The sequence below is a fragment of the Ictidomys tridecemlineatus genome, chromosome 4 (assembly GCF_052094955.1).
Source record: "Ictidomys tridecemlineatus isolate mIctTri1 chromosome 4, mIctTri1.hap1, whole genome shotgun sequence".
Lineage (NCBI taxonomy): Eukaryota > Metazoa > Chordata > Mammalia > Rodentia > Sciuridae > Ictidomys > Ictidomys tridecemlineatus.
Genome location: NC_135480.1, coordinates 96,976,015 through 96,993,631, shown reverse-complemented (window position 1 = coordinate 96,993,631; position 17,617 = coordinate 96,976,015).

Sequence of the window (17,617 nt, the reverse complement as noted above, 5' to 3'; positions counted from 1 at the left end):
TCTTTAATAACAACTTTCACTCTTTCAAGAATATATTCTGCAAGACCAGCATAGTCCCTTCCAGGGATGATGCCCTCATCAGCTTGCTCTGGGTCCCAGCTCTTAAGGCTTGCACCACCTCTTAATGCAGGCACACTGGACCAAACTTTCATTTCAGCACATGAACCTGGGTGAAGAACCACATGCAAACAATAGCAGAGGATTAGAGGGAAAGAAGTGTTTTTCTTTTCCGTAATATTTATAACTTTTATTTTTTATGCATTTAGATGCTTTGTTCTTATTACCAGATATTGGGGCTATTAGATCTTCACTGTGAATGGCACCCTTTATTTATCTTTTTCATTTTGTTTTGTCTAACTCTTTTTGCCCTGAATTCTAACCTCCCTCTGCCTGCTGTGCTTCTGCCCCAGCTTTCCTTTGTACGCTTGTGTATTTTTATTTTCTACTTTTCCAACTTAAACTTAATGCATTAATTAGTTCACTTACAGATGCATATTTGAAATCACATATTACATAAGATCACATATTAATTTAGAAATGCAGTTTCCCCCACCCTTATTATTTCATGAAATCATTTTCCTCTTTCTGTGTGTATTTTCAACATTAAGAGTTTTCTTCCCCATCATTAGAGATAATGTTCTGAGTCATTTATACCAATTTTCCAGAGCACATCATCTTCACTTCTAGAAGTTGAGACACCACAATTTCTGTATCCACGTGTAATACTGTCACTGCAGAAATTACCCCAAGCCACAAATACCTATTCTTAAATAATCAGCTGTTTATCCATTTGTCCTATAGGTATCTATTTACAAGCTCCTCATGTAGTGGTTCACTGTGTTGTTTTTCCTTTAATTTATATTTTTATAAGTAATACATTAGTATAGATATAAATTTACACACATGATATAAATGATATAGATGTCAGATTTTGGAGGGAGGGGTATCAGGATTGAACTCAGGGGCACTCAACCACTGAGCCACACCTCAGCCCTATATTGTATTTAATGTAGAGACAGGGTCTCACTGAGTTGCTTAGCGCCTTGTTTTTGCTGAGACTGGCTTTGAACTTGAGATCTTCCTGCCTCAGCCTCCCGAGACACTGGGATTACAGGTGTATGCCATTGAGCCTGGCTCATGTTAAAATTTTTATGAGGTTTGTTTTGAAAATATTTTTTAAAAATTCTATGTCAGTTTCTACACTCAAGACAAGGCAGAAACTTTGAATTCTTTAACTTTTCTGTTGTTTTCTCTGTATTTCTAAGTAACATACTCACCTTCTATTTCTCAATGTTTTAAGATTTTAGATATCATCTATTAACTTCCTAAAGTGGAACTGTAGCTTTGACCTCTTCATTCTTTTCATTCCTCCCCACTTATTCTCCCAATTTTTTTAATACAATTATCTTACAAGTTTTGGATTAAATACATATTATTTTGAACAGATGAGTATTATTTATATTTATTAAGAGCTGAGTCATGTGGTGAATCATAGTTATATTCTCCTTCTTGTATAACTTTCTGCTTTTCCTACTGTTGCAGAGGAGCAGACCAGTGGAGCTAGCTAGAGTGACGGTGGGAATCCACAGTCCCTGATTCCTGGGAACTTGCAGGAAGGATTTCAGGTGAGTCACACATAGTAGCAGGCAGGAGTTTATTTGAGGAAGTGAGAATAAGAGAGATAACTGTACAGTACAGGCACTGAGTGACCTGGACCATCTCCAAAGAAAGCAGTATGACTCTTTCAGAGGTGGGGGCTTTTGAGGGGGTTGAATCCCCTTTTTCTTGCTCTAATCTCTCTTTCCACCTTAGTTAATTATCCCTCTATATTCTTTAACAAATTTCCTATGTGATGATCAGGATGATCTAGTCACAGCTAGTTGTGACATGGTTTCAGTGATAAAGGAGGTCCTCGTGACCTGGTCACAAGATATAACAGTGTCTTTAAACCTGTGATCCTCCTGCCTCAGCCTCCTGAGCCACTAGGATTGATGATGTGGAAATACTTGTCCTTCAGGTCATTAATAACAAACTATTATTGTTTTTAAAAATCAGATTCCTTGTTGTCTCTTTCTTAAACTCATGTTATTATTGGGACATTTGACTTCCAGGACAAATTTTAAAATTTTTCTCTTTCTTAGTTTCCATCTTATGTATGTATGTATGTATTTATTTAATTAATTTTATTTTTCTAAGAGGTGTTTTTATCTTTATCTTCTGTCCTTTGAGGGAGATTAAAATATCACATCCCAAATATATTTCTTTGCCTTATTTTGAGTTGGTTATTTAGAGAACTGCATACCTCTGCAGACACTGGAATAACTCTGAAAGGCTGACCTTTTATGAAATAAATTTGCGTCTATAAAGAAAATTACATCAGTGAAGTAAGCAGCCAGCAATGTAAACAGACTTTCTCTCTGATATCCCCATTCTGCCTAGGAAATATCTTTTCACAGGAAAAAGATCTGGGATCTGATACGGGGCCCAAGACAAAGTTACCACAGGTTGACTCTTACCAGGGAGACTTGATCTGCATAACAAGACAATCCTAGCTTAGCAGGCACCTTCCCCTTCAACCTTCCACAGCCTGAAGCCCAAACCTCCATCCTGCTATTCTGATTTCTATAAAAGCCTCAATGGTCCAGCCCTCCTCTGAGTTGTCATACTTTGTATGTGGCTCCTTGTTCTTGCACACTAATAAATTTGTCTAGTTTTTTTTCCTGTTAATGTTTCTATTGTCAGTTTAAAATTATTAAAACTTCAGAGGGAAAAGCTTGCCTTCACTTTCTATGGATTTTAAAATTCATATTACTGTATATTGTTTAGTGTCTCAAATATCTCTCCATTCTCTGATATTTTTCTAATTTCCATGGATGTGTTAATTGCTTTTATCTAAGGATATCACCTATATTGTTTGAGAGGTTTTTCTCTGCCCTCTAACTTGATCAATTTTTTAAAAATAATATTCCCCCTTGTCTTTTTTTTTTAAATCCTTTACTTTGTTTATTTTAGAAGTGGTGCTGAGGATCGAACCCAGTGCCTCACACGTGTTAGGCAAGTGTTCTACCACTGAGCCACAACCCCAGCCCTTGATACATTTTTTTTTAAAGTTTTTTTTCCTATTTGTTTTGGGCCCATTTTTCATACTAGAGACTTTCTTAAATCTACCAATTATTGGCTGGTTGGTGTTTCAGAGTGGATTCAAAGTTCTGGTACTTTGAATGTTGGAGTTTTGAGTGTTGGGTTTCTTGAGTGGGGGCATGACTAACAGGGCAGAGTCTAGAAGGATCCCTTTCCCCATCTTTTCTCTGGACCATTCAGTTTCCTTGGGGAGCAATCTGCAGTGGGTCTTCTGCCCAGGTTTGTGGGGGCAGTTACAGGGAAGATACTTGGATGCCTATTTTTGGTGTTGGGTGGAAGAAGAGGTCAGGGAAGAGGAAAATCACATTTAACATAGACTTTAGGTTGAGGTCCTTGTTTATAGTTTGCCAGCCTGACCCAGGGTCCTTCTGCTCCCCCTTGAGAAGAGCCTAAGCCTCCTAGCTGCCTGGCTACATGGGAAGGGGCCAAGCAGCTTGTTTTCAGCAACAGCTGCACCCCACTGGGAAAGTCCTCGGTGCATTGCTGCCCTGAGTCTGTCTGGCTCTGCTGGAGTCCTGTGCATGAGTGGCCCTGCTTCCAGCTTCTCTGACCTGCTGCCTCAGCCCTTTTTAGTTTGCTAAGTGTCTCCTTGCTCACTTCACTTCCCACCCCTGCCAAATTTGAAGATTTTATTTACATCTCTTCCCTGTTTCTGTCTCCTCTCCTGCTCTCTTTGTTGTGGCTTTATGCCTTTTTTCAACCCATTACTGTCACCTTTTTAGTCGCATCTGGGAAGATACAGAGATAAACATGTTCAACCCCATGTTTAGCTGGAGTGCTTTCATTTCTACCCTTTCCGAATCACTTTGTTTTAGGTGTGTCAGAGGGATCTCTTCAAATGGCAAGCCTGATCTTCTCTCTCTTTAGCTTCAAAACCTAGTGTTTTCTCAGTCTTTGACATGCTCGCCAGGCCTGCGTGATCTGTTTTCTCCCTCACCTCCCAAAAGATGATGCTCCCTCCACTTTCACTTTTCCAGCCATGTGGAATTTCGAACATGCCATCCCCTCTACCTAGAACCCTCTTCCCTCGATTGTCCTTCCCTTGGTTCATTTGTCATGTTTCAGTGCTTGTCTTAATTTCTGTCTTCTAGGATGACTCTCCCGTTTCTATACAGATCTGGTTCCCTTTTACATACTCCATAGCCCTCTAAGGATAAACTTAGACCTAGGCAGCGACTGCATGTCTGTGTCCTTCACTAATGTTCAAGTTCTTAGCCTTGGTCAGTGGAGTGGCAGAACTGGTCTTAGACTGTCCGCTTGCTGATCTCTGGTTCAGTGCTCTTCACCTTCTTCAGAGAACATAGAAAACCAATTTTGAGAAAGAAGCCCTGAGCAGTGAGATGACAGATGCCCAGTGGTTGTTCTGAAGGGTGGCATTGTCTGTCTCTGGTCAAGCACCCTGGGGTGCAGAGATGGCCTCCCTTATCTGGAGGTCGCGCCCATTTCCAATCCTTGCAATGGTCCTGGAGTTTTGGGAGCAGGGAGGGGCGGGGTGGTCAGGCCAGAAACTTTGGTGGCTGTTTTAATCATACCAAGGTGTGTGGGGGAGCCCGTGTGTGTTCCTTCTCTCTGCTTAATCCAAATCATATTAAAACCAAGTATCTCTTGGTGCTTCTGTTAATATTAAGTGGTTTATGATGCTGCCTTGAGTGGGGGGGATTTGTTTGCCTTTCATTCATTCCTCATTTTCCTCCCTCCTCCCCTCTTCCTGCACTTGCAGATGGCAGGAGAAAAAAAAATAGCAAGATAATTAACATACGTTTGTTTAAATGGATGGTTGAAATAAGGATTTTTTTTTTTTAAAAGAGCTCATTGTCTGGGTTTCTTATGTCTCTCAATCTGGCTTCCCAGCCCCCCTGCTGCCAGGGTTTTCAGGGAGGAGGAATTGTCAGGCCTGGTGAGCAGGTGTGGTGTCGAGGCCAGTGTGCCACAGCTGGGTTTTCCATCTGCAGAGAGAACCCAGTGTGCCAGACCCTCTGGAGGGTCTCACATCGTAGCTCCAGAGGCTGCGTAGAAATGAGAGCTCTAGAGAAGGAGTCCTGCTCTGCCAGTTTTTGTGGTTGGAACTTTGGCAAGTGATATCGCCTCTGATCTCCAGTTCCATAGCTGCCTGACAGGGAGTGTGGGTCTGCACTCATAATGAGCATTGGAAGGGATAAGAGCTGGGAACTCTGAATTAGGAAGCCAGTGTTGGGGAGGGGACTAGCATCATTATTATGGCAAGCCCTGCTCCTCTGGAGATGATGGTTGGAGAGCCCTCCTCTTTTCCTCAAGGTAGTGGAAGAAATGAAGTATCCTGGGGACAGGCAGGAGCAGATGCCAGGGCCATGTTCCCTGAGAAAGGGTGTGCAGTGACTCCACCATCTGATAGGGTGGTGGGATTTGGATGCCCCTCCTGAACTGCCAGTCTGTTGGCCTCTGCAGCCAGAGCACATTAGTGAGATGCCTGCCTGGTGTTGTGTCTTTCTGTAGGGCCCTCCATAGACTTTGTCTCTGGGACAGAAATGCAAATGGGCAGTACAAAAAGCTGCTAAGCCAGGGCCAGACCAAGGCCAGTTCTACCCAAGCCACAGATATTGTCACATGCCCCTACTCAAGCCATACTTTGGGGCTTCAGAATCATCTGCCTCTAAATATTCTCTTTCAAATGGAATTTAAGACAACCCTCTCAAATCCACCTGGACAAATGGGCATTTGGTCTCTGGCCCCTTTTTTTCCCTCTCCCCCAGACAGGATGGTTTTCCCCAGTTCCATTGACCCCTGTTATTCCCTTCAGCATCTCTGAAGGCTTGTGTTTAGGGTGGGCAGGGAGACTGGCATGGTGGGCCAATCCAGAGCCCAGCTTCCCAGCCTTCCTGGCTCCTACGTAAACTTTCAAATCAGGCTGTGTGCTTCAAGCCCAGGTATGGGAATGAGAAACTCAGCGACTCCAGAATAGAAACACCATCTTCAAGTGGGTTAAACTCCAGCCCTGACATTTAATTAGCTTCTTTTGCAGCTCCCACACTTGAAGGGTACCTGTTATTCCTTTTCTTTTACTCACAATACACTGTAAGCCAGGAGCATTTTCCTGAGCTCCTGAGCCTCTCATCAGAAGTCAATCACTTTTGAGGCATGATAAATAGTTCTGCAGGCCTGCCGAGGGTGCTGGCAGACTGTGGCTTAGGATATGGGGAGCTTCCTGAAGTCTTGAGGATACAAGGGTGAGGGAAGGGGCCTACACAAGCTCCTAGCTTTTGAGCTATCCACCTGCCTCCATAGCTCTGAACAGACCTCTCTAAGTGAGCATAGGTACCTAGTGAGCCCCTAGGGCATCAGTCTCTGAAAACAGCCAGCAGAGAGTGCAGTAGAATAACTGATGACAGGAGCCCTGCCCTCCAAGGTCATACTGAAGCTTCTGGGAGTGTTCATGGAGTCCTTGGTCAAAAGCTTTAGCCCTGTGGTCCCAACAGACCATGCTCTGCCGCCTATTCCAATATACCAATCAAAGAGATGAGCAGTGCTCCTTTATCCCTGACCTACTTGGCCTAAAAGGCGAGATCAAACGTGGTGTTGTGGGAGAAACATGGAATGGGGTTCTGAGAGAGCTTGGTTCAAGTCCCAGCTCTGCCATCTGATCCATGTCCATTCTTGAACATGTTATTTAACCATTTGTGCTCCTATTTCTGTAGAGATAACAAGTGTCCATTTTAGGTATGTAGTAAAGGTTAGATGTGATAAATAAGTCAGATAATAGACTTCAGGCATAACAGTTGCATGTTTTGGAAACTGCCAAGGTGACTTTCTGGAATAAGCTTCAACTTGATTTTTTTAAATCACACTGGGAAAGAGGTTTGGGGCTCAAGGAAATAGAGCCTGGCATTCCAAGTGCTCTCCCCTCCGCCTTCTTTATTCCCTGCCAATACAGTTAGGCATCGCTCTCATGGCTTTGTCCCTCTGCTGAAGGTGAGGCTACCTCATGTTGACCTGTCCCTGGGTCCTGAGCCTGCACGGCTTGCTTGTTGACGGGGCCAGCCCAGAGGGTTGCGCCCATCGCCTATAGCCAACCTCCTTGGACCCACCTTGGAGAGGAGAGGTTCCTAATCCTTTCATTATGCCCCTGGGACAGAACCATAGTCATTGGTAATACCTTCTCATTAATATTTGTGAAGTTTCTGAGAGAAATCTCTTTTTGTTCAGAAATTATGCTTGCTCTTTGATGTTCTGGAGTCACACAGCCTGCATGCAAATTCTGAGTCTGATTTACTAACTACGAAACTCTGAGCAAATTACTTAATCTCTAGGTCCTAGTTTTCTCTTTAGAAGAACAGGGACAGAGGCACTAAACACAGGAATGCATTTACCGCACCTATGACATTGCCTGGCTCACTGAAGTCCTCATCTGTCACCCAGCATGTTTTCAAGAGCCATCCTGGGGGTTGGGAGGGTCATGAACAGCAAAGCTTGCATTCAAGTGGAGGCGGGAGGTGGACCCTAGACAAAGAAGGACATACAGCAGGGAAGGAGAATGATGGTGCTGGCAGGGGTGGGGCTGCACTGTGAGTAGAGGGGCCAAGACAAGTATCAAAGAGGTGACGCTGAAGCAAAGACACAAAAGAGCTGAGGGCTTAAACTGGACGTGCCCAGGAGGTACAGTGTTTCCCATGGAGGAAGAGCCGGGCAAAGTCCCTATGGCGGCAGTGGGTCTGTTGTATCCGAGGAGCAGCAAAGAGCCTGTAGTGCAGGAGTAGAGAGAAGAGAAAGAAGTGGGAGGTCAGGCGAGCTTTGGGGTGGGAGTCAGGGTGGGTTGGCCAGGGTGGGTTGGCTACTATACAGCCCAACTTTATCTCTTGAGAAGAAGGACTGTTTGGAAGACTCTGAGCAGAGGTGATAAAATCTGATGGTATTTCCATGGCACCACACTGGGTGCTGTGCTGACAGTGTTCTCTACAGGGGCATGACAGGGGACAGCGCAGCCAGCGGGAAGGGCCTGGTGAGAGGTGATGGGGCTGGGCCAGGCTGCCAGCGTGGGTGTGAACCCTTAGGTTCTGGATATATTTTGAAGCTAGAACCTACAGAATTTCACAACTGGTAGGCTGTGGGGCGTGAGAAAAGAGAGAAATTAAGAGTGTTACCAAAGTTTGGGGACTGAGCATGTGGAAGTTCTGTTTTATACAGAGGCCTATTGGACACCCCAGGGCGGATGATAGAAGACAGCAGGCTGTGAGAGGCAGGAGCTCAGGAGAGGGAGCTAGGCTGGGAACATCAGTTTGGCAGTCATAGTATAGAGAGGGGAGTTAAAGCTGGGAGGATGAATGAGATGCGCAAGGGATTCAGTGCAGGTTGAATGAAGGCCAGGACAGAGGCTGGACTTGGCCTCCCAGTAGCCTAGCTTGTGCAGGGCTTCCCAACCTTCTGCCTAGAATTCAGAGTCCCAGGAGGGAAGCCTAAGCTTCCCCAGGCAGATCACCTCACCTCCTCTGGGTTATCTTTGTTTTTGCTTCTTGTACCAGGGATTAAACCCAGGGTGCTTAACCACTGAGCCACATCCCCAACCCCCTTTTTTAAAAAATATTTTATTAGAGACAGGGTCTCACTGAGTAGCCTAAGGCCTCACTAAGTTGCTGAGGCTGGCTTTGAACTCACGATCCTCCTGCCTCAGCTTTCAGAGCTGCTGGGATTACAAGCATGTACCACTGCACCCAGCTCCTCTGGGGTATCTTAATGCCTAGATTGACAACTCCAAGCTGGAATGGAACTCTTCTTTAGGTAATAGATCAGAAATCCCTGCCTCCCCCACCCCCAAGCAAACAGAATTTTGTGTTACATATTGTAAAAATTTTAAAAAGTAATAAATATCCACAATGTTTTACTTTTTCAACCTCAAACTCCCTCTTTCTTCCAAATGAATACTGCGATTCTCCTTTAAATCTTTTTCATTTATCTTTGGATTTCCTCTCCATTGTTTCTTTGCTTTGTATCCCAAGACTAGATCCTGTTTTTAAAATGTACGTTTGAATCTCCTTTCAAGATGTATATTTTGCCTTGTTTACTATGCCACCAGATGTAGCAAATGTGTACTAGCTATCTTTTGGCGTTTGTTTACATGTAGTACAAGGCCTGGCTTTTTGAGTCCAAAACAATTTCTGGAAAAGTGCATGTGTAGAGAATCTTAAGTTGATCTTATAGATGAAAGGGAACTCACATAGAATTAAGAACGGACGCTTAATTTCTGACTTCAAGCCGATGGTCAGTCCCATTGGTAGTTCTGGATATGGATCTTAAGCAAATGATAAACAAACAACAGCATGTCAAAATTCTGAGTCTCATTCCCCTAAGGTTTAGTCTGGAAAGCTGGGAGTTCTGAGAACCTGCCCAAGCCTCAAGGCTTTTGTCACCGTTGTGCCCTTTCCCTGTATCTCCCAGGGACAGCCAGGAGAAGAGTTACCAGATTCCTTTGTATGCAAAACCTTATATTTGGGAAAACTATTTAGGAAGTTCTGTTCTGTGAGATAGGACGTATTCCTCTGGAAGGACTGCAGTCCTCATCAGACTGGCTGTCAGGAGGGGCTGTGCTTTTAAAAGAGCTTAAGGAGTAAATTTAAATGTTGGATGCAAATGAGGCATAATATTAACTCCAGCTTCAAAGAGCAAAGAATGAAGCAGATAGTTAAACAGCTGTGAGGCTTTTTTCTGACTAGACAAGCCTAGGAGTTGCACTGCCAACACACAGACATAATGTGATAGTTTTTTGATGGTTTCTGCCAAGCCACATGGAAGCAAAAAACTACTGGTGTAAAGAGAGGGGAGCTGTTCTGCATGCAGACTTGGGGCAGACCACCAGCAACTGCCTATCTAAGAACTCACCTTCTTTCTGCAATTCTCTACTTCCTGAGTCTGGGACAGGCAACACACGGCCTTAGGCAGCAGACAGTGTGACTTCTGGAATGACGGGCATATCAGGAGGGGCTGTGGGTGCTGCGACTGCTCCAGCTCTGTTGCCATCTGTCTTCAAGAATCCCACCCATCAGACTGCACTCAAAATCCAGAGATGCCAGATCCCATTAGCCACAGAGAGTAATATTCCCATACCTGTGCCTCTAATCACCTCCCTCCTGCAAGCAGATTAATTAAAATGCACATGCAAATACAGTACTTACAAACACCATGTCCCTCTTCACATGCAAATGCAATCAATAGATACCAAGATGATTTGCATAATGGAAAAAGAAAGAGAAGCCCTTTGTAATGCAGCTTTTGGTGGTAAAGACTTAAAGACCTCTTGTGCTCACATGTAATCTAAGCCTGTCTGGGAGTCTTGCACAGTGTGATTCTGTTATGCACCACAGCAAACAATTGCTCTAAGATCCAGGACATTCTTCTCAGGAAGCCCTCCATGTTCTATAGCCTGCTCCTTTACTTTAGCCCCTCAGTACATACAAGAGAGGACTAGGTCCCCTATTACTTTGAGAGTACTCTCCTTGTAAGCTTGAGGCCCAAAAGTGCCTTTGTCTTCTCCCATCTCCCCCATGCTTAGAAGCTTAATTTGGAGGCCATCTAACCTCATCCCTGCATTTTGTGCAGTTGAAGAAACTGAACCCTTGAGCAGAGAGGTGACTTATCTATCCTTCTAGAAGCAACAGAACAGGGCCTAAGTGAAGCAGTCCAAGGGAAGTGCTGTTTGAGAGGCAGCTGTTGATCAGAGAGGTTTTCTTCCCTTGGGGGCACTCTCATACTGTGTCACTTGGCCTCAGGATGCTGTGAGGCTCTTGAGAAATGCTTGATATTCAACAACTCACAGCAGAAAACCCAATCGCTAGTTTCTAGGTAAAGACTGGAGAATTCAAGGACCTAAAGAACTCACAGAGCTCCTGTCCTAAGGGACTCTGTGTCAGAGATTGCCAACCTTTTTTGTTTATAAAAACATTTTACATCAGAAAAAAAGTATTTCGGGTCTTCTCTTCACACAATTGCGATTGTATAAAAGTATAGATTAATTGAGAAAACAGAAAATGACAGGAAACATTGTGAATCTAGTATAGCAGTACATACATTTCAAAACTAGCATGCAGATATGATAACATTTTTTTCAGCCCACAGTTTAGGCTCAGAAAGCTGTTTTTGAAAATGGGGGCTTCAGGACTGGGGATGTGGCTCAAGCGGTAGCGCGCTCGCCTGGTATGCGTGCGGCCCGGGTTCGATCCTCAGCACCACATACCAACAAAGATGTTTTGTCCGCCGAGAACTAAAAAATAAATATTAAAAATTCTCTCTCTCTCTCTCTCTCTCTCTCTCTCTCTCTCTCTCTCTCTCTCTCTCTCTCCTCTCTCTTTAAAAAAAAAAAAGAAAAGAGAAAATGGGGGCTTCAAAAAGATCATCAAATACAAAATAAGGTCACTAGTGTGGTCCCTAATCTAATATATCTGGTATCCTTTTGGAAAGAGAAGAGTAGGACACAGACACACCCACAGAGAGGAAACTATGTGAGGACATAGCCAGAATGTGGCCATTTGCAAGCCAAGGAGAAAGACCCCCAGAAAGAGCTGGCCCTGCTGACACCTTGATCTTGGACTTCCAGCTTTCAGGACTGTGAGAAAATAAGTTTCTGTGGTATAAGCTATCCTGTCTGTGGTATTTGTGTGACAGCTCTATAAAACTCATGCAGTGTCTTTCTTTGGATTTGACAGCAGCCTCTGTTCTAGGGCTAATTCCATAGGAGTCCAAAGTAGTCATCAAGAGCCCTGGGGCCTGCTTAGGGCCCCTCAGAGGGCTGCAGGGTTGTGAAGCTTTTTATCTATCAGCTACTAGGGAACTGCCTAGAGATTATTCTCCTCTAGGTCATGACAATACATGACCAAATTTTAGTCTGCTCTCCTTCATAGGCCTCACCTTGGGCCCTGTTCTTGGCCTGCCCTAGTCATAGGTTTTAGCCAGGATCCTTAAAGCTGGTTTATCAAGAATCCCTTCATCCTTGATGTCCAATCAAGTTCCTCATTCCCTCACCCTCAATATCTATTCAAGTTTGTCTCCTCCCAATCCTTGATATCTGACCAGGTTCCTCATAGTAACTTTCTGTCTTCCCCACCTTGCCTGTTGGCTATCAATCTTCTGCTCCTACTATATTTGGAGTTGACTTCAACCTGTCTCCATTTTGCAACAGACTTTTACTTTGGGTGTGTTGGGAATTGAACCCATAGGTACTTCACCATGGAACTACATCCCTGGTCCTTTTTATGTTTTATTTTTTTCCCGCCTTAGGTTTATTGAGGTAAAATTGAAGTACACTAAAATGCACGTTTATGTTTTATTTTGATACAGGGACTCACCAAGTTGCTGAGGGTCTCCCTAAGTGACTGTGGCTGGTTTCAAATTTGTAATCCTCCTGCCTCGGCCTCCCAAGTAGCTGGGATTAGAGGAGTGTACCACCATGCCCAGTTTATTGCAAGTCTTGAATAAAATCTTCCTTGACCCTTCCAGAACATGGAGTTTGATTTCTCTTGAACAAGACCACTGAGTGGAGTGTCTCTGCCCTTTCTTCATCTTCCCAAACCACTGCTCTGACTTGGCCTGAGCTCTCTCCTCAGCTATCGCTAGGGCTGTAGAGAGTAAAATCTGAGGAAAACAGATTAAGGCAGTGTGTTGAATGGAGTCTCACAGTGATTTGTGTTTAAACCTCAGAGGTCTATTTGTGGTCTCAAACAAAAAGAGTGTTCACGTGAACTTTCCTAAGCTGAAATTTGTCATCTTATAAGTGAGGGTAATAATACCTTCCTAGCAGGGTTGTGAAATTTAAATATCCGTAAAAGCTTCTAGTGCACAGGTGTTCCGTCAATTGGTTTTCTTTCCTTATAGAAAAATCTCACTAATTAGAATTAACCAGACAAAAACCAGTCTGAATGAACAAAAATTCAACTACAGAATTTCCCCACCTGCAGCAAAAGTGGTTGTAATCTCTCAATCATGGAGTTAACCACACTACACCTTCCTTGAAAGGGGGAAGTCTTAGAAGTCTGCAAGAACAAACGGTATCATCACTATTGGTCGTAAATGGAGAGTCTGATGGTCCAAAAGTGATTCCTCCTCCTTTCAATCCTGAGTGCATCTTTTTTTTTTTCCTATTGCAATTATACGTAGTAGTTTTTCAACCTGTGGATTTGAGGGGGAACATTTGTGCAATCCCTTTTTGCTCATGCATAACACTAAGAGCCAATAATAATTATATCAGGCACCATTCATTCATCTCAATTCCAGGAGATGGGAATTATCCACATTTTATGGATGAGAAAACAGACCTCAGCAAGGTCAACTGACAGTTCCTGAGTAACTGCAGATCTACCCAGGTGTCACCTCTACTGGGCAGTTCTAGGGAATCATTCAGCTGTGCCTTTTCTGAACTCACAATATGGCTAATCCAGGGCCTCCACATGAGTGAGTTTTACTGTAGTCATGGCTGGAGATAGTGACAACCTGCTCAACAGCCTCTTTGTGTATAAAAGACATGTGGATCTCACTATTACTGATGACTTTTTCCAGCATACAGGCAGCATAAGTGTGTGTTGAGAGCTTCTAGGACCTGTCCATGGGGTCTCTGTGGTACTGTCAAGGTACCTGTTAATGTAAACTCCTGGTTGTGTCTGACTCTTCCCACCCACACCAGCCCAGAGAGCTCCTACCTTAGACTCGGTTTTCTCCCTTTGGTGTTTTTTCATGCTTTTGAACTAAGGGAGATTTCAGATAAACTGAGCCTGACATTTTGAAAGTCTGAGGTTGGTGATTGGGCCTTTGTTCTTTGTTCAGGTGTGCTGAGGTGCATTTCTCCTCAGCTTGATGACTTCTGCTTAAATGCTAGGCTCCTGCAAGATCCCTGGGCTTGCTAGAAATTTGCATCTGAAGTCACCTCAGGGTAGGCAGGCCCTCAGAAAGCAGACCCTGCAGAAAGGGCTATTTTGGGGATGCTGCCTGCCAGCAGGTAGGGCACAGTAAGCAGGAGTAATTTTGAAAACTGGGGACCAGGGCCTCTCTGGGGAGAGGACATATGGGTGAGCTTCAGAAGATTCCTGAATCCCTTAAAATTATTTAAAAAAATTTGCTGGTGAACTTTTCCATGGAGAGGGTCTAAAATTTTTATGGGATTTTTAAGAATCCTACAAACCTCTAGAACAACTAGTTTAAAAAACAAACAACTGATTAGAGAATTGAGAACAGAGAGAGGCAACAGAAGTGTTGAATCTGGAGAACAAAATAATGAAATGGATCTGTAGTAACTTTTACTTTCGTAAGAAGCCTATTAATTAATAGTACCATTTCTTGAGAGACTAGGTGCCACATACTTTATATGCACTGTTTTACTCAACTCTTTTTTAACACCCTTTGAGATAGATATCACATTCTCATTATATAGATAAGGATATGGATGCTCAGAGAGGTTAGGTGACTCACGTAATGTCACACAGTTAATAATGGTGGCATTCAGATTTTAATATATTTTTTAATCTACCTCCACAAGACAAAGAAGAAATGCAATAGAAGGAGCTAATTAAAAGTAAGGAAAAGCTTTCTCCACACAATTGGCTATATACTGAGATAGTAATGAAGGGATGCTAGAGATTCACCACTCTTAGAGAATTAAAATAACTTCCTTTGCTTTATAGTGCTCAACACAATTTTAAGTACTACCATGTAAATTACTTTACTCGGGTCTTCTACCATCATGTAAATTATACAGAGTACATAATATTTCCTGCAGTTTGGAGTGAGACAGACTTGGCAATATTCAGCAACTGGTTTTTTAAAACCCAGGTTAGTTGACCTGGCTTCCGCTTTCTGCCTTCCAGTTTGCAGAGGCTCAGGTGGGAGATGCAGGCCTTCATCCACGATTGGCTGTAGGTGCCGGGCTGAACCCAGAACCTTTGGGAATCTCTTCTGGCTCAAGATCTCCATCCTGTTTTCAGTCACTGGGGAGTCTCAGCAATCAGTGATCTGTTGTTTTGAGCTTTCCTCCTAAAATCTCTTTCTTTGGGAAAGAAGAAATGGAAAAGAGAATTTCTTGGGGGAAAAAATATTTTTGTTGCCACTTTTCATTTTAGAAAAGACACTCTCCCACTAGGGAGACAGGACAGTGGTGAGGAGTGGTGAGGAGTGGCCAGCTGACCAACAGCACCATGGCAGGCCCAAGAGAGCTAAATTGAGCTCTGTTGGGGAGATTTAAGAGCAAGCTGCTAACAAATTCCTAACCACTGATGTATGGAAAGGGCGCCTTGCGGACTGAGTGTGTGTGTGTGTGTGGAAGGGTAGGGAGGGGGCTGTGGAGAGGAGAGGCAATGGGGAACAAAACATAAAGAGGCACCCACCCTCAGGGTGGTCTGAGGGCAGGGTGAGCCCTGAGTGTGGGGCTTCTAGATTGTGCACTTAGGAGCTCTAGGGCCTCCCTGTGGGTTTGGGCCTGAGCAAGCATCTCTGTCTCCATTCCCAGCTCACAGTCTATGAGCAGAATGATTATTTAAATATTCTTTTCCCTTAAAAGGAACAGTTGGAGGTTCTGGGTGCATATGGAATGAACATATGCAGTGTTCTGTCATTCAGTTGAATACTGCTCACTGCTCTGGTAGGTATGAATGCTCCCCAGCCATAAAACTATTCCTAGGGTTAGTCATATTTTGTTTAATTTTTAACCCTAATGGATCTAATGGTTGAAGACGGGAATCGTAATCAACTCTCATGTCAAAATTCAAAAGGACAGCAAGAATTGTTTACCTCCTCCTCACCTCGATCAAATCAGCAAGCTGCATTTAGCTATTGAAAATTCTGATATACCACATCAAAGTGTTTCTGGTACTTCAAAAACCAATATTAGAAAGAAAAAATGCATTTCACATTTTTTTTACTTTTCATTTGCTGGGCATAAATATTATTCATAAAGGTTTTGTTTGCAGAGAGCTGCTCGAGAATAACAATCAGAAACCTTCTAATTTGTTTAGACGTAAAATATGAAGAATTTTTTTTTTTTGGAAAGCCAGTTTCATTTTTAAAGTGCAAGATGCAATAATTTCAAGCATCAGGTCATCAAAGCAGGTTTTGATGCTGTAATATCTAGTTAAATTTTAATCTGTATTTTAATACACATTCAGGCCCCTAACCAAGCATGTTAGACAGAGATGGCATTTCAAGTTCCCTAGGGTATTTTGAGTCATCTCACTGTGAAATGGCTAGGAAATGCTGATGTGAAAGAGTCCAACCTTTGAGTCAGAGAGTACTGGCTGGAAATTTTTGGGCCACACCATAAGCAGGGTGCTCAGCTGTTTGAGCCTCAGTTTCCCTTTCTTCAGCAAAAGGACTGTTTGGATCTGAAATATCCCCACAGGTCCATGTGTTAAAGGATTGGTCTCCAGGGTGGCACTCCAGGGAGGTAGTGGAGCCTTTGAGAGGTGGGGCCTCTTCTGAGCAGTTAGGTCATTGAGGATGTATCCTTGAAGGGGAAATTGGGACTCCAGCCCCTTCCTGTATTTTTCTTTATTTCCTGGCCACCACGAGGTGAACAGGCTTTCTCTGCTGTGTTTTTCCACCAGGATGCACTGTGCTACCATAGACCTAAAGCAATAGAGTCAGGCGACCCCTGGACACAAATCTCTAAAACCATAAACCCAAACAAACCTCTCCTCTTTTCAAATACAGTTAGCTCAGGTATTTGTAACAGCAACAAAACCCGACTAACACAAGGGCTACGAAGACTGAGGGCAAACACGATGCTTGCTAGATGTGACCTTTCCACGGAGGCCAACTTCTCATTACTCAGGCTCAACTTTTTCCTTGACTGCCCCTCACAAATCTGCCTCCATGCCCAAACTGCTTTTGTTGTCTCCATAGCACCATCTCTGACAGTATCTCATTTATTTATTTGTTTGGTTGGTTTACTGGCCGCTGCCCTTGGTGGAATGTGACGTCTAGACAGTCTCACCCAGAAAGCCTTTCGTTTTCATCACCATCACTTCTCCTGTGTTTGGAAGAGCCTGGATCTAACGTATGCTCAATAAATATGTCCTGAATCACCACTGAATGTTGTTCTCTTTTCCTTCTCTCGTAACTGGCTGTGACCATCATTTCCTCTCTCTGTGACTTAGTTTCTTCATTTGTCACAGAAGCACATTGGTCAACAGCTGTCAAACAGCATGCAGCCTGCATCTGAATCTGGCCCATCATCTATTTTTTTGTGAATAAAATCTTATTAGATCACAGACGTGCTCACTTGCTTACGTGTGGCCTGCAACTGCTTTTTTGCTGCAATTAGAGTCGAGTTTGGGGAGATGGTGTAGCTCAAACACCCCCAAACCCACTATCTGATCCATTATAGAAAAAGTTCATTCATTCCTGGTCTGATTGAACTGTGAGTAATTCAGATGTGATAGTTTTCATCTGTGAAATACACACATGATGTTCACTGTTCTGTGTAATAACAAATATTTGATTGATTTTCTGAAACTTCTTTGAAGATTTGTCCTAG